This window comes from Capricornis sumatraensis, chromosome 6, assembly GCF_032405125.1.
Source record: "Capricornis sumatraensis isolate serow.1 chromosome 6, serow.2, whole genome shotgun sequence".
In the NCBI taxonomy this organism is placed as follows: domain Eukaryota; kingdom Metazoa; phylum Chordata; class Mammalia; order Artiodactyla; family Bovidae; genus Capricornis; species Capricornis sumatraensis.
Window position 1 is genome coordinate 25,606,010 of NC_091074.1, and position 15,789 is coordinate 25,621,798.

Sequence of the window (15,789 nt, forward strand, 5' to 3'; positions counted from 1 at the left end):
TGGGCTGTGCAGTCAGAGCTTGAACCTCGTGGCCTAAGTCTTGGTGCAGTGGTGTGTGTGTGATCCTCCTGGAGTGTGGTCAGACCGTCTTGTGGGGAGCCATCACAAGAACATTTCCTTATCTGCCTCTTCTTGAGGGAAGCCCTCTATTTTGTGGATGGATGTCTTAAGGCAGTTTTCCCATCTGCCTCCCTGGTTTCTTAGAGACCTGAGGCCATCCTGCCCCGCTTAGGGGACAGCTGTAGGCTATAAAATTGCGTAGGGACAGCCTGACGTTAGTGCCTCAGCTACAGAGAGTCCTGCCAGTTTTGTTTCTTTTACTTTGGTGTTAGCCTACCTGGGGAAGGGAGTGGCAACCCACTCCAGTATTCTTGCCTGGAGAATTCCTTGGACAGAGGAGCCTGGTAGGGTACAGCCACGGGGTCACAGAGTCGGACACGACTAAGCGACTATCACTTTTAGCCTACCCAAGGGCCATGGCGGCTTGGCACCTTTGGCTACAGGTTTTCACTGGGTAAGTAATAAGCTGCCTGAGTCTAAAGAGACTTTGCTGTTTTTCTTTAACGGCTAAATCTGTCTAGTCTTGCTTGGCCCATGTCTTGGCCTTGTGCTTGATGGCTTCATGGATATAACATTTTACCTCTCTGAGGATGTTAATTTTAACTGTTGTTTTCAAGTTTTCTTCTGCTTTTTGCCTTCTAGTTCCTTCAGTTTAAACATTTTTCTTGTTTGTTTTGCTCTCTATCTGATGGTTTTTCAAATTCTCTTAAACCTGTGCTGATGTTTAACTGCTTTCATAAGTTAGACACTAAAAAACTGATTGGAAGCCCTTTCTATGAAGGAGGCTCGTTAATTGGTGGGATTCGGCTTTTCCATGAACCCTCCTGTTTCAGTAGGCTCAGCCTGCCCTTCGCTCTGCTTGGTATGCCTGGGTGTGGAGTCTCATGCTTGAGCTTTGCCAGTCCTCTGTGGCATTGGTGAGTGAATGGTTGCATATTTGTGAGACCAGCTCTCATGTTTTCCCCTCTGCACTCTATTCGGAGGAAACTGGGATCGTCATTACCAAGCACTACTTGGGCTTCTGCTTAGAATCAAGTTGCTTCTTAGTTTTCTACAGGCCTTTAGGTTGCAACCTTCTTCATCCACAAAGTCAATTCCACTCACTTATTTGTGCTTCAGCTTTCAAAATTTCCTTGTCATTTTGGGGGACTTTCATGAGAGAGCAATGGCAAATGTGGTGTTTAGTGTCCTTTTAAGCAGATATGACTTGCATTTTTAACTTGTCTTTGCTTTTTTTCAACTCTTAAGTCTTTTTTTGTTTTTGCTAAGTGCGAATTTAGGTTAATTGATTACAAGTGGAAAAGTGTGAAGGAAAGTAGACAAAGGTGAGGGCAGTTTATAATCAGTGATACCTGCTGCTGCTGCTGCTAAGTTGCTTCAGTCATGCTCGACTCTGCGACTCCACAGATAGCAGCCCACCAGGCTTCCCTGTCCCTGGGATTCTCCGGGCAAGAACACTGGAGTGGGTTGCCATTTCCTTCTCCAATGCATGAAAGTGAAAAGGGAAAGTAAAGTCGCTCAGTCGTGTCCAACTCTTCACGACCCCATGGACTGCAGCCTTCCAGGCTCCTCCGTCCATGGGTTTCTCCAGGCAAGAGTACTGGAGTGGGGTGCTGTTGCCTTCTCCAAGTGATACCTGAGGCTGGCTTATATCAATCATCGTGTGTTTTTCTTCCTTCTTTCACTCCAGTAATTTTTGGTAGAGTATGTGTTGGTGTTAGTTATTATGCTGATAGTTTCAAATATGCTGTGTATTCTTTTGTCATGTAATTTCACATTCTTTTTAATTTTACAAATATTTGCTTGAATTATTGTATTTGTTCTCTTGCCCTTGCTTTTGGTTTTCTTCTGGATTTCCTGTTATTTGTCATGTGTCTTTATCTTCAATATATGTCACTACCTAACTTTTTTTTAATCCTCATTTTGAATTAAAAAATTTTCCCTTTTCACCTATTTCTCTTAGGCATTATCTGTTTATTCACACCTATATTTATTCTATTTTCATTTTCATTTCTGGAGTGATATTTTTCCTTTTAATTCTTCCCTGAATTCTATCCCCTCATACCTAATTCTGATTCATATTTTCTTTTATGGCTTGTATTAATGTACTTTTCTTAATGACTATAATCTCAGTTTACAATACAAGGTAATAGTTTTGATATGTTCCATGGGTCTTTCTGGTATACTTTTATTGTCTGGAGGGGTTATTCTGTTCCTTATTCTTTATCTCTCTTTTATTTATAACATTATAGCATAGATTTGACCTTGATATATTTGTCATAGTGAGACTTATTTTTCTGAACTTTCACAAGAAACCTAGTTCAGATTAGCTTTGCTATCTTCATATTCTGTTGTCTATTTTTTGTTCTCTAATGATGTTCAAAATTATGGTGCCTTGCTTTCAGAGAGTTCCTAGATCTGTTCCCCTCTCTCGCACATTTTCTTGAATTTCTCTTTCCATCTCTGTGCAGATCATTTTTGATTCTACAACCAAGTGATTCTTTTGAGTGGACCTCTCTCCTAGAAGGGGGGCTTCCCAGGTGGCTCAGTGGTTAAAAAAAAATAAAAAAAATCTGCCTGCCAGTGCAGGAGACGCAGGAGACACGGGTTTGATCCCTGGGTGGGAAAGATCCCCTGAAAGAGGAAATGGTAATCCACTCCAATATTTGTGCCTGGGCACCCCCATGGACAGAGGAGCCTGGTGGGCTACAGTCCATAGGGTCATAGTCCATAGGGTCACAGAATCTGATACAAATAAGCGACTGAACACGCAGTCTCCTAGAAGGGAGGCCTGGCTGGTTCCTTTTTGGAGTGCTTAGGATCTGACTGCTCCTTTGAGACATTATTGTCCTCGAACTCACCTGCTGTTATTAGAGGCAAAACCCCTCCCACCTTCATTTGCTGCCTCAAGTTGTCTCACCTGATGTCACCTTATTTGGGGCGTCTCCTGGCTTCCCTTTATTTTCTCCTTCTGAAGTGCTGATATTATGAAGGTCTTAAGACTTGTTAGTGGTTTGGTCTTCTTGCTTATATTTTGAGGTTGTGTCATACCTCTGCTTAGTCTTGTTTTAAATGTTGTCCATGGGTTTTGGTTTTTTCTGTTCATTGTTCTACCTGGTTTTATGTAGAGATGCAAAAACTTTTGCTTTTGTCACCATTATCTTCCCAGGATGCTCCTGTGTTTTTGTTTTAAGTTATGTAGGCAGTCTTCATTATATACAAATACAAATGACAAAGTACTGTATATCAAGGAGAGCTGATATATATGTAAAATATCTTACTGATTTATTTCAAAGTATTCTTAAAATTATCTTGTTAATTTTGACAAAGTTATTTTTAATTTTAAAAGCACAGCTTGTTTGTTATCTTGTTTGGTAGAAGCAGTTGTTAGCTAGAATGTAAAACGTATTGCACTACCCCTTAATAGCAAGGGAATTAGCTTTACTAGATAAATTCTTATAGTAGTAATTGTCAGTTGAAAGATTTTTTTACTCTCTTAAGATTGAAAATCATTTGTATAAAAATAAAGATATGACAGTATAGATTAAGAGAACCAATATTCGAATGTGAAATTTGGGGGGAAGAGAATTGAAGTCACTGTGTCACTTCTAAAAGATAATTTTTTTTCATTCTCTGAATAATTAATATTTATTCATTACTCTTCTGTATAGCATCTCTGCCTGGCACGTATTTTCTCAGAGTCCAAGAGACCTACAAGTTTTGGCAACTGATTTTTTTCCCCCTCTAAATACATTTGGTATAGGTTTTTAAATAAGATTCTATTTTTAGTATGATATTTAAAATCACAATATAAATGGAAAATTGGTGGTATTGTATATGTTTATCAACCAACCTATTATAACATCACAAAAACCAAAATAACTCAGCCTAAAAAGAGATTCAGAAAGTATCCATTACTATTACTATATAAAATTTTTCTCTCTTATAGTTTAAAAGATAGCTTGATGTGGTTGATTGCTATAACACAACTGTTTTGGTATGAAATATCTGTGTAATAGCTTACTTGTGGAATTTTCCTATTAGTAAACATGGAAGAAGAGACTATATCAAGAACACTTAAAATATCAAATTAAAATCTAATTGTCTTCACTATTCATAATTATATAACTCTTCAGATATATGCCTGCATCAAATATGCAATATAAAAAAGAGAAAAAAGTTTATTATGTTTATCTTATTTACAAACAGATTTAAAGTTTAAAATACTGCATTTTTTATCAAGTTTCATGTTTTATAGTTCTTTTTTATTAACATTTAAGTGCATGAATGGAATTCTTATTCATTCTGAAGCCTGCAGAAGGATTTTTGCTGCACACTGGCTAATCAAACGGCTGCTGTTGTTACATGAGAAAGAACCAAAGATGATAACTGTTAATGCCATACATTTATGAAACTGTGTTGGACAAATAGTATTCCTTTTTTAAAAAATTATGTTCATACAATTCACTATTCTCTTTTAAATATACCTTCACATATCTTTTTTTCTACCTAATCTTTAGACTCTTTTGTCAGAACTTGGTGTGAATTTTAACCTCTGATAAAAGTCAGTCTTATATAAATACTTGTTGTTTTCTGTGTTGAGTAAATGAAATCAGTCCCTCCCAGTATGGGACATGTTTACACCAACATGTGACAACTGTAAGAACTTTGTTTTCATATTTCCACTTATATATTAAGTTAATTGATTTTTTAAAACATAAAAAGCCTGCTAGTCTTCAGTGAAGAATAAGTAATTCACTGAGTTTTCCTTTTTTAATCTCCAAAATGAAATATTATTAGATGCATTGATTTGGAATTTAGAAACTTTTAAAATGTACCTTTTCCTCAAAGTACATAAATATCGTGAGTTGTCGATCTTAAGCACATTTTATTGTGAATTACTTTGAAATTATTTGTCCTTATTTGCTATTATCAGGAAATAGTTTTGGTAAGAGAAGGAACTTTATCTTTAGAATTTATGGATCTAAAAGATGGTTAGGAGACCATGGGCTGCAGCTACCCACAGTAGCTTGGTTGGTGGGTTTGTTTTCTACCAGCTCCTCCTGACCAACGTTTTAGTATATCTTTCTGTCCTCTCTTCTTCTTCTTCCACCTTCCTATTAATATTAACTCTTTCCTTTGCTTTTTTGTCATTTTCCTCTTCCACATTTTCTTCCTTTACTGATGATCATTTCAGACAGTTTTAAAAATCCTTTGTTGTATTCTCAACCTATATGTTAAAAGAAAATTCATGTCAAAACTTTGTTTAGGGACTTCTCTGGCAGTCCAGCAGTTAAGACTGAGCTTCCATTGTAGCAGGGTGGGTTTGATCACTAGTAGGGGGAAAAAGATCCTATGCACCATATTAACAAAAATTTTAAAAAGAAAAGGAAAAAAACTATGTTTAGAAACCTGATTTTCTTTAGGTAATTGAGAATTTTATCATCATAGAGAATCAGACTTGATGGGATATTGAAGATCTAATTCAAAATAGCAACAAATTCAATGTCTTTTTTTAATATGATTTTCAAAAAATTACACTTTTGGATTAATGTTTTTCCATTATAAGAAAAGATTAAAGTATTTGAGCCCATTCCCCACAATCATTTCAGTACGTATGTCACTTAAATATTAATTATCTTCCTCCTGTCCTTTCCCACATTTTCAGTTTAAATTATCAAAAGGAGATGAATACTGGATGCTTTTAAGTTCAAAGGTTTATTTTTTTTTTAAGCTCTGTTTCCTAATTTCTCATCTGCAGCATTAGAACTTTATTGCAGATAAATTGAACAAAAGAGAAAAGTACAGAGAGGAATCTCACAGACTAGATGTAGTCTAGTGGGTGTTTTGCCTTGTTCTCCATCATTCAAAATCATTGTTGATCAAATTAATAATACTCACACAAAGATACTCAGTATTGTGAAGAGTACAGAGTTTCCTTGACTTACGATGAGGTTACATCCTAATAAACCCATTATAATCTGAATATACTATAAGCTGAAAGTTCACTTATTAATAATATACCTAACCTACTGAACATCAGAGTTTAACCTCACCTACTTAAACATGCTTGGAACAATGAGATTGGCTTACAGTTGGGCAACATCAATTTCACATAAAGCCTATTTTACAACCAAGTGTTGAATATCTTCTGGAACCCTGAATACTGTACTGAGGGTGGAAAACAGAATGGCTGGCTGGGTACGAAATGGTTGTAAAGGTATTGGTAGTTTACCCTTATGATCGTGTTACTGACTGGGGGCTGTAGCTCTCCACCACTGCCCAGCATCATGCAAGAGTGTCATTCCACACACCACTATCCTGGAAGACCAAAATTCAAAGTATAGTTGCTACTGAATGCATAGATTGCTTTTACATCATCATAAAAGTTGAAAAATCCAAAGTCAAACCGTCATCATTTGGGAACAATTTGCATCAGGAGTAAAAGAATAAAAGGCAAGCAGTCTGGAGGAAAAAGAGCATTTGTATAAATGGAAGCCACAGAGTTGATATCCTTAAGAAAGAGAACCTTCTTGTACTGTGGGTGGGAATGTAAATTGATACCAAGAACAGTAAGGAAGTTCCTTAAAAAACTAAATGACCTAGCAGTCCCTCTAAGGGGTATATAGCCTGAGAAAACCATAATTTGAGAAAACGTGCACCTCAGTGTTCATTGCAGCGCTATTTACAATAGCCAGGACTGGAAGCAACCTAAATGTCCATTAACAGAGGAATGGATAAAGAAGATGTGGCATCAATATGTATCTTCAATGGAATATTACTCAGTCATTAAAAGGAATGAAATTGGGTCACTTGTAGAGATGTGGATGGACCTATAGATTATCATACAAAATGAAGTCAGAGAAAAGCAAATATATATTAGAATATATATGTGGAATCTAGAAAAATGATACAGATGAACCTATTTGCAGGGCAGGGATAGAGACGCAGATGTAGAGGACAGACCTATGGACATGTGTGGGGATGGGATAAACTGGGAGATAGGGATTGATATATATACACTACCATGTGTAAAACAGCTAGTGGGAAGCTCCTGTATGTCTCAGGGAGCTCAGCTTGGTGCTCTGTGATGACCTACAGGAGTGCGGTGGGGGTTGGGGTGAGAGGGAGGTCCAAGAGGGAGGGGATATATGTACACATAGAGCTGATTCACTTCGTTGTACAGCAGAGACTAGCACAACATTGTAAAGCAACTATACTTCAAGAAATAAATCAATCCTGAATATTCACTGGAAGGACTGATGCGGAAGCTGAAGCGCCAATATTTTGACCACCTAGTACAAAGAGCTGACTCATTGGGAACGACCCTGATGCTGAAGAAAGGTTGAAGGCAAAAGGAGAAGTGGGCAGCAGAGGATGAGATGGTTAGATGGCATCACCGACTCAATGGACATGAATTTGCACAAACTCCAGAAGATAGTCAAGGACAGGGGTGCCTGGCATGCTGCAGCCCGTGGGGTCAAAGAGTTGGACACAACTTAGCAACAATTCCTCAGTAAAAAAAAAAGATGTAGTACATATAATCGAGAAATTATAAAGTGTCAGCCTCGTAGAATTGTATGTAAAGTGTGGTTGGTGATTCCTAAAGCTCAGAGAATATTGGAGGGGAGGGAGGGAGCGCTGGGGAATGTACGGAGAAAGCACGTCCAGTAGGAGAAATGACAGCTCACAATGAAAGGAGTGGTTATGCTCTGGTTATGTGGTCCTTGGAGACCATTTAGTGCAGGGCAAATAGTCTCACTCAGGAGGTTCTGTTTGCCCTTAGTATCACACTATGGTGTGAAAACGGATGTTTCTAATGATGAACCTGCATCTGTAAGAAGTGAACTTCATGTGGTCGTGTTCGCAAATTTTTTTGTAAAAATGTGTAAAAAGCAGATGTTTGTGTGTAAAAAGAATATATGTTTATGTATTGGACAGCTTCATATATATTGGGCAGCCAGGCTCCCCTGTCCTTCACTATCTTCCGGAGTTTGCTCAAATTATTGTCCATTGAATAGGTGATGCTATCTTTTCTTGATTTACTGGATAAATGAGGCATTGTCTTTAGGCAACTATTTGAAAACACCCTGTTATGTTATCTCAGATCTGCTTTGAGCCCTAGTTCTGTCAAACTCTCTAAGTTTGTCAGAATATATATAATTTCTGTTCACTGAAACAACAGAATAAAGAAAATGGACTTGTGTATTCCTTGGTGGATGGCCCCATAATGTCATTTGGAGCTTGAGACATGGTTTCACTGAACACTGAAATTAGCCCCAGAACTATGGCCTGTGTTTTTTTCTTTAAGGGTATAAACTCAGTGAGGAGCGTAATTAGGGATAACAGGCTTTTATGCGTGGCCGGGGTCGGTGGCGCATACATTTAATATACAGTGCTTGATATTACTCTCTTGACAGATTCTCCAAACATTGTGCTTTTCCATGACAATGCGTGTCCCCCATGTATTTGATATAAGTAAGATTTTTAAAAAGAGTTTGATTGTAGTTAAATGATGAGAACTCTGTGGTATGGTCAAAGTGAAATATCGTATACTTTGTATGTAACAAGTATGAATATTATAATCTATCTGAAATATATCAAGTCAAGAAATCCAGCTTTTTAATAGCTGTGAGTTTGCTATATCTAGCTTCCTGGCAATTCAGTGCATGTTGCAACGTACACTTTCTCTGAGAGCCTTGTTTTAAATTTTTGTTTTTGTATTATCCTCAAAGGAGAGCTTCCAAATTATGTTTCCATATCCAGACCCTGTAAACATTTAAATTTAACAGGTCAAAGCAATGAATAAGTCTTTCCTTTGTTGCAGAATAAGTCTGTTCCTTTCCAACAAAGGAAAATAATAGAAACACAATACATTTAAAGTGTTCTTTTAATGTTTTAATTTTGTGTCTTTTTAAAAAAAGAGATGGGAATGGGGAAAAAAAGAGAATTTAAGATTTTTGTATTTAATTGAACTAACAGCATGTGCTGACAAGTCATAAATAACAGCAGTCCAAAGTGACTAAATAAATTGGTTTGCACAAGCAATGATTTATCTTCTGTCTTTCATTGCCATCAGGCTAAGAGACAGCTTCTTTTTGTCAGCCTATAGGAAAAATACTTGCTAGTATAACAATCCTGTTTCTACACCTGTGGTAGAAGCTCATTATCTTCTATAGAAGTTGCATGTTAAACTATTTAAATACAATAATTAAGTCTACATTTGGTTGTCCATTTACCTAAAACTGTAACGCTCTAATTGCTCAGTCTTTATGGAAATTTGTAATATTTCTATAGGATCATTTCCTCTCATTTTTTTCCTTTGACTCATGGATTACTAATTAATAGATATGTTTCTTGCATGTGTGTGTGCTAAGTCGCTTCAGCCGTGTCTGACTCTCTGTGACCCCATGGACTGTAGCCCACCAGGCTCCTCTGTCCAAGGGATTCTCCAGGCAAGAATACTGGAGTAGGTTGCCATGCCCTTCTCCAGGGGATCTTGCCTATTCAGAGACAGAACCCGAATCTCTGGCATCTCCTGCGTATCAGGTGGAGTCTTTACCGCTGAGGCACCAGGGAAGCTCGAATGTTACTTAGGATCCTAATATTAGGAGATTTTTGAAATCTTTCTGTTACTGATTTTTAGCTTAATTCTACTTGGTCATAGGATATATTCTGTATGACTTGTCTCCTTTTAAATGTATTGAGATTTGTAATATGGCCTAAAATAGGGTCTGTGTTGGCAAGTATTCCTTGATCACTGGAAAAGAATGCATATTTTGCTGTTGTCTGGTGGGGTGTTATATAAGTGTCAACTAGATCAGGTTGGTTAATAGTGTTGTTCAAATCTTCCATGTTCTTACTGATTTTTTGTGTGTATTTTTTACTTATCAGGAGAGGACATATTAGTTTTATATTTCCACATAACAAATGACCACAAATTGGGCTTAATGTTAATGTATAGTAATAAAGTGTCAAGAATACTGGAGTGGGTTTCCATTTCCCACTCTAGAGGTTTTTCCCAACCCAGGAATCAAACCCATGTCCCTTGTATCTCCTCATTGCAGGTGGATTCTTTACCAGCTGAGCTCCCAGGGAAGCCCATGGAGTATCTTATCCTACCTTTTAGTCTCCTTCTGTCTTTAAATTGTGCTTCTTGTAGGCTGCATATGGTTGGGTCTTAATTTTTTATCCAATGTTTCAATCTCTGCTTTTTATTTTTTTTTTTTTGAGATGTCCTCATAGTTTACTTTTTATGAATAGTATTTGTACATAGCATACCATATGTAACCCTATCTCTCAGGTTTTATAGATCTTCTATATTTCTATCATTTCTTTTATTTTGATGGTTTTGTTGATATATAATTCACATACCATAAAGTTTACTATTTTTTTAAATGTACAGTTTAGAGGTTTTTACAGAGCTATGCATTCATGTTATTGTTTTAATTTGGTTGTTAAGCTGTGTTCAAATCTTTTGTAACCCCATGGACTGTAGCCCACCAGGCTCCTCTGTCCATGATATTTCTCAGGCAAGAATATTGGAGTGGGTTGTCACTTCCTTCTCCAGGGGATCCTCCCAACCCAGGGATTGAACCTGTATCTCTTGTTTTGGCAGGTGGATTCTTTACTGTTGAGCCCCCAAGGAAGCCCATTTATCGACACTATGTAATTCTAGAATATTTTCATCACCCCTTCTGAAGAAACTTTTTACCTATTAGCAGTCTCTCCGTGCCCACCTTCTCCAAGCCCCTGGCAAACACTAATAAACTCTTCTGTGTAGAATTTGCCTATTCTGGACATTTTCTCTCAATAGAATCTTATAATAGGTGACTTTTTCTATCTGACTTGTTTTCAAGATCCATCCATATTGTAGCAGATGCCATACTTGTTTGGTTTTTATGGCTAAATAGTTTCTCATTGTGTTAGTATATCGCATTTTGTTTATTTGTTCATTAGTTGGTTCATTATTGGGTTATTTCCAATTTTTTGGCTATTGTGAATAATGCCTCTATGAATATTCATGTACAAGTTTTTGTGTGGACAAATGTTATCATTTCATTTTTCTTGGCTATACACCTAAGAGTAGAATTACTATATCATATAGTAACTCTATGTTTAACTTTTCAAGGAATTGACAAATTTTTTCCAAATGGCTAGACCATTTGACTTTCCTACCAGCAATATATCAGGGTTTCATTTTCCTTCAATACTTGTTATTGTCTGTCCTTTTTAGTATGTGAAAGATGTTGCTTCATTGTGGTCTCATTTGCTTGTTTCCAGTGAGATATCTCTGTCCTTATTATCCTTCTGTGTAACATGTCTTTTTCTGAGTGCATTGTACTGTTTTCTTTATTGCTAATTTTGAGAAATTTGATTATAATGTGGTTTTTGTGTAGTTTTCTTCTTGTTTCTTGTGCTTAGAGTCATTGTTGTTCTTGGATTTGTGAGTTTTATTATTTTATTTTCATCACATCTGGAAAAGTTTCAACCATTATTACTTCAAACAATTATTATTTATTTTTCAAAATAATAATTATTATTACCATTACTACATCAAATAATTTTTTTATCTCCCTCTTTTTCTTTTGGGGGCTTCCTTTACACATATGTGGTATACTTTAAATTTTTTATCATAGCTCACTGCTGCTCCATTCATTTTTTAAAATTCTCTTTTCTGTCTTTCAAATTCACCAATCTTTTTTCTGTAGTTTCTAACTTGCTGTTAATCCCATCTAACATATTTCTCATATTTTACATTGTAATTTTAAATTTAAATTTAATTTAAATTTAATTTCCATCTTTTAAATATTTTTCATATCTTTGCTTATTATTTTGAACATACAGAAAATAGTCACAATGACTTTTTAAAAGCACTTGTCTCCTTTTTCGGTGTCAGTTCTTGGTTAGTTTCAATTGATAAAATTTTCTCCTAATGATGGGTCACATTTTCTAGTTTCTGTACAGGCTTGACAATTTTTTCATTGAATACCAGACAATATGACTTTTACTTTGTTGGGCGCTGGATATTTTCATTCATGTAAAATGGTCTTGAGCCTTTTTCCTGGGACATAGTTAAGTTATTGTAAACAGTTTGATCCTTTCCATTTTTGCTTTTAAGATTTGTTAAGCCCGACTGGAACATGCTTATTGTAGGTGTAATCAGTCCCCCTTGCTGGAGAAAAGCCCTCTCTGTGTACTTAGTCAAGTGCCCTGTGGGTCATGAGGTTTTCCAGTCTGGCTTTTGTGCACAAGCACTGCTCTTAGCTTCATGTCAGTGTTGAGCACCGTTACCTCATGTGCTGATGGTGGTTTTTCTCTTGGCCTGGGCAGTTGCCTTACCTGCATTTTCTGTTCAGTCTCAGCGCAGTGATTGGGGAGACCTTGAGACTTCCCTGGTGGCTCAGACGGTAAAGCGTCTGCCTACAATGAGGGTGGTCTGGGTTCGATCCCTGGGTCGGGACGATTCCCTGGAGAAGGAAATGGCACTCCACTCCAGTACTCTTGCCTGGAAAATCCCATGGACGGAGGAGCCTGGTGCCGGCTACTGTCCATGCGGTCGCGAAGAGTCGGGCACGACTGAGCGACTTCACTTTTGTGCTTCTTTCAGAGCTTCCGTGTCGCTTTCTCGTCTCTCGTTCAGAGTTCGCCTTCAGTGTAATTTGTCTTTGGCTAGTTTATTCTGACTTCCATTCCTTAGGGTGTTTCCTCTTTTTGTTAAAAAAGTGATATTTAAATAAATATATATACATATATATATATAAATACTTTTTTTTTTGGATGTTCTGGGTCTTAGCTGAAGCACATGGGTTCTTTTTTTTTTTTTTAAGTTGTGGCACGTGGTATCTTCTAGTTGTGGCAGGTGGGATATAGTTCCCTGGCCAGGTTTGGACAGCTGGACCACCAGGGAAGCCACAGAGTGTTTCTGTAATCTTAATAAATCTGGATTTATCATATTCCCTTCAGGAGATCTTAAGCCTTATCTCTCGACCTCTGTTTACCCCTATTTTCCTCTATTTCCTTGCCTTATATAGCAAGGAACTGTTTTTTTTTTTTAAACATCTGAGATAAATTTTAATAAAACTATTAAAATGATTATTAATGCTATTTCAGTACATGCCACATGCATCACGAAGATATTAGTAGCTTTTCTGTAATAGTTTGCTATACGGCAGCCATAAGAAAATACCACAGATTGGGTAGCTTAAACAACAGGAATATATTTTCTCAGAATTCCAAAATGGAAAGTCTGAGATTAAAGAACTGTCTTTCCATAGGACATATTGTCTGATTCTGCAGGCGGACTCATTTCTGTGTTTCATAGAAGCGGAGAAGTAAAATGTTAATTTGTTTAGCCATATTTTGTTAGTATGCAGTAGGATACTTGCCTGTGTAAGACTATTAGTGCACCTGTCAACTGGACACCCTCGTTTCCTTTAACAGTGTGAATTATAATTTAGATTGTCATTTCCCCCTCTTAACTGTTTTCTCAAGAGATAATTGATACTGCTAGTGGGTTTTTTTCTTGTGTGTGTGTGTGTGTGTGTGTGTGTGTGTGCTGCACAACTTATGGGGTCTTAGTTCCCTGACCAAGGATTGGACCCAGGACCTTGGTAGTAAAAGCACAGAGTCCTAATCACTGGACTGCCAGGGAATTCCCTGTACTGCTAATAAATTTTTTAAAACAATCTCTTTTAAGCCTTCTTTATTTGCAATGAAATAATTGTATTGTCATCTGTTTTTCTTAGTATTATAGGTAATGATTTTTAAAAAGAGTTGACATGATGGTAACTTTAAGCCCTTATTAAAGTGGCAAAGAAGAATTATTGGGGAATAAATGTACAATTCTATGAACAGCTGTTTTCTGGTTGTAAAAGTTTACTTGTATAATGTTTAAATAATGCAAAGGCAGATGGTTAATAACTTCTATCTGCAACCATAAAAGTAAAATAAGTTTGGTTAAAAAAATTTTTTTTATCAAATGGACATGTGGGCAATTAATCTGTTGCTATCTTTCCACTGAGAACAAATTTAAAATGGTATAAAAATATTCATAAACGATTTCTCAGTTTCATGGAACATACTTTGTTTTACTAGTCTTTGGTACTTCTCTGTTCTTGTTGGAAATGCTGAAGTTTTGAAATACTTCAGTAAAAAATGGTGTGTGTGTGGGGAACCTCCCTTTCATCCAGGAATATGTTGTGTGGCAGATCACTGAGTCAGCAGTTATTTTGACTTTCCCTGAAAGAGATAAAGTTGCCAAGAATTCATTATATATGTGTTTTGCCACTGAGTGAGCAAGAAAAATACATACCCATCAGTGCTGACTGGTTGGTAATTCCTGAAACATGATGCCACGTTCCTCATAAATAACAGAGTAACAGAATCAAGGAGAATTTGGCAGAGATCAATCTCTAGATGGATGAGTTAGGCTGTAAGCAAATACCTACTCAACTTCTCTTGACTTTTAAGAATGCTCTACGGGTTTTCTAATTCAGACCCTTGGATTTCAGTGAGTCCCAGAGACTTTTACAGACTAACAAAGACTAACAGGTTGGCAATTGAGCATTGGTGTGTGGAGGTATTTTGTAATTTCAGTGGGAGACACCCTGTGCTTCTTCTAGAAACTCTACTCGTTAACTTGCTATCATGGAAATCTGCCATGATTGTTGAATTTGTCTCTGGTGTCTTGAGCTGAGAAAGTATAGATGTCATCAGTGAAAACCTCATCAGAGCTGTGAAACCTGCTAATAAAATATTTGTGTGGCCTAGTGGTTTTATTTTTGGTGTATTTTATGAGGCTGGGTTATGCAGGCTCTTAGAAATTATCTATTTATCTATATGTCAATTACCTTGTATAAAGGTATAACCTTGATAGCTAAAGACATTTCCTGCCCTTGCTGTGTGTCTCTAGTAACTATGCTACAGGGACTATAAAGTTGTAGTTGTTTGATAGGTTTGTTGCCTAATAGCCCCTGTTTCCCTGTTTGGAACCTGGAAACATTCCCTGGCTCTATAAATGAACAAAGGGTGATCTAAAAGCAAGTGAATATGATTTGAACTTTCAAGTGAGATGTGGGCCCATGTAATCCTTTATACATCTCTGTAAATGAGGAACGAGAAGGCAGGGGAGGCCTGGAAGTGGTCCCTAAGTTGCCATCAGCTATTATCTCAGGCTTTTGGCAGGTATCAGCAGGCAGGGTGGTTAGAAGTTTGAAACAGAGTGTAAAAAATTATGTCACATTTTAAATAACCTTCATATACAGTGTTTGCCTCATTCCATTGCTTCTTACTGCCTTTTTACATTTGGACAGACTTTTTTTTTTTAAGATTTTTGTTTCAATATGGCACTTGGCAAGGACAAATTTGCTGTATGGGAAATGTTAACTCTTTGGGATGGATGGCCTTAGACACAGCTGTGAAACAGGCCAGGTGCCTTTCTGCCAACCCACTCCCTCTTTTGAAGTGTCCTTCCTGCTGAAGGGATTCATGCCATCATTGCTGCCTGGGCCCCAAAGAGGAAAGAAATCTCATCAAACAAAGACAGTGTGGACTTCAAATGTCAATGCTCTGAGTGTGGGTAATATATGACGAGAGAACCAGGGAAATGGCAATTCTAGCAATAAATGTAATGGTGATAATAATGAGTTACCTGTGTGTCAGGCACTGTGCAAAGTCCTTTATATACATTGTCTTCCATCATGAAAACAGTGGGGAGTGATAGTTCTC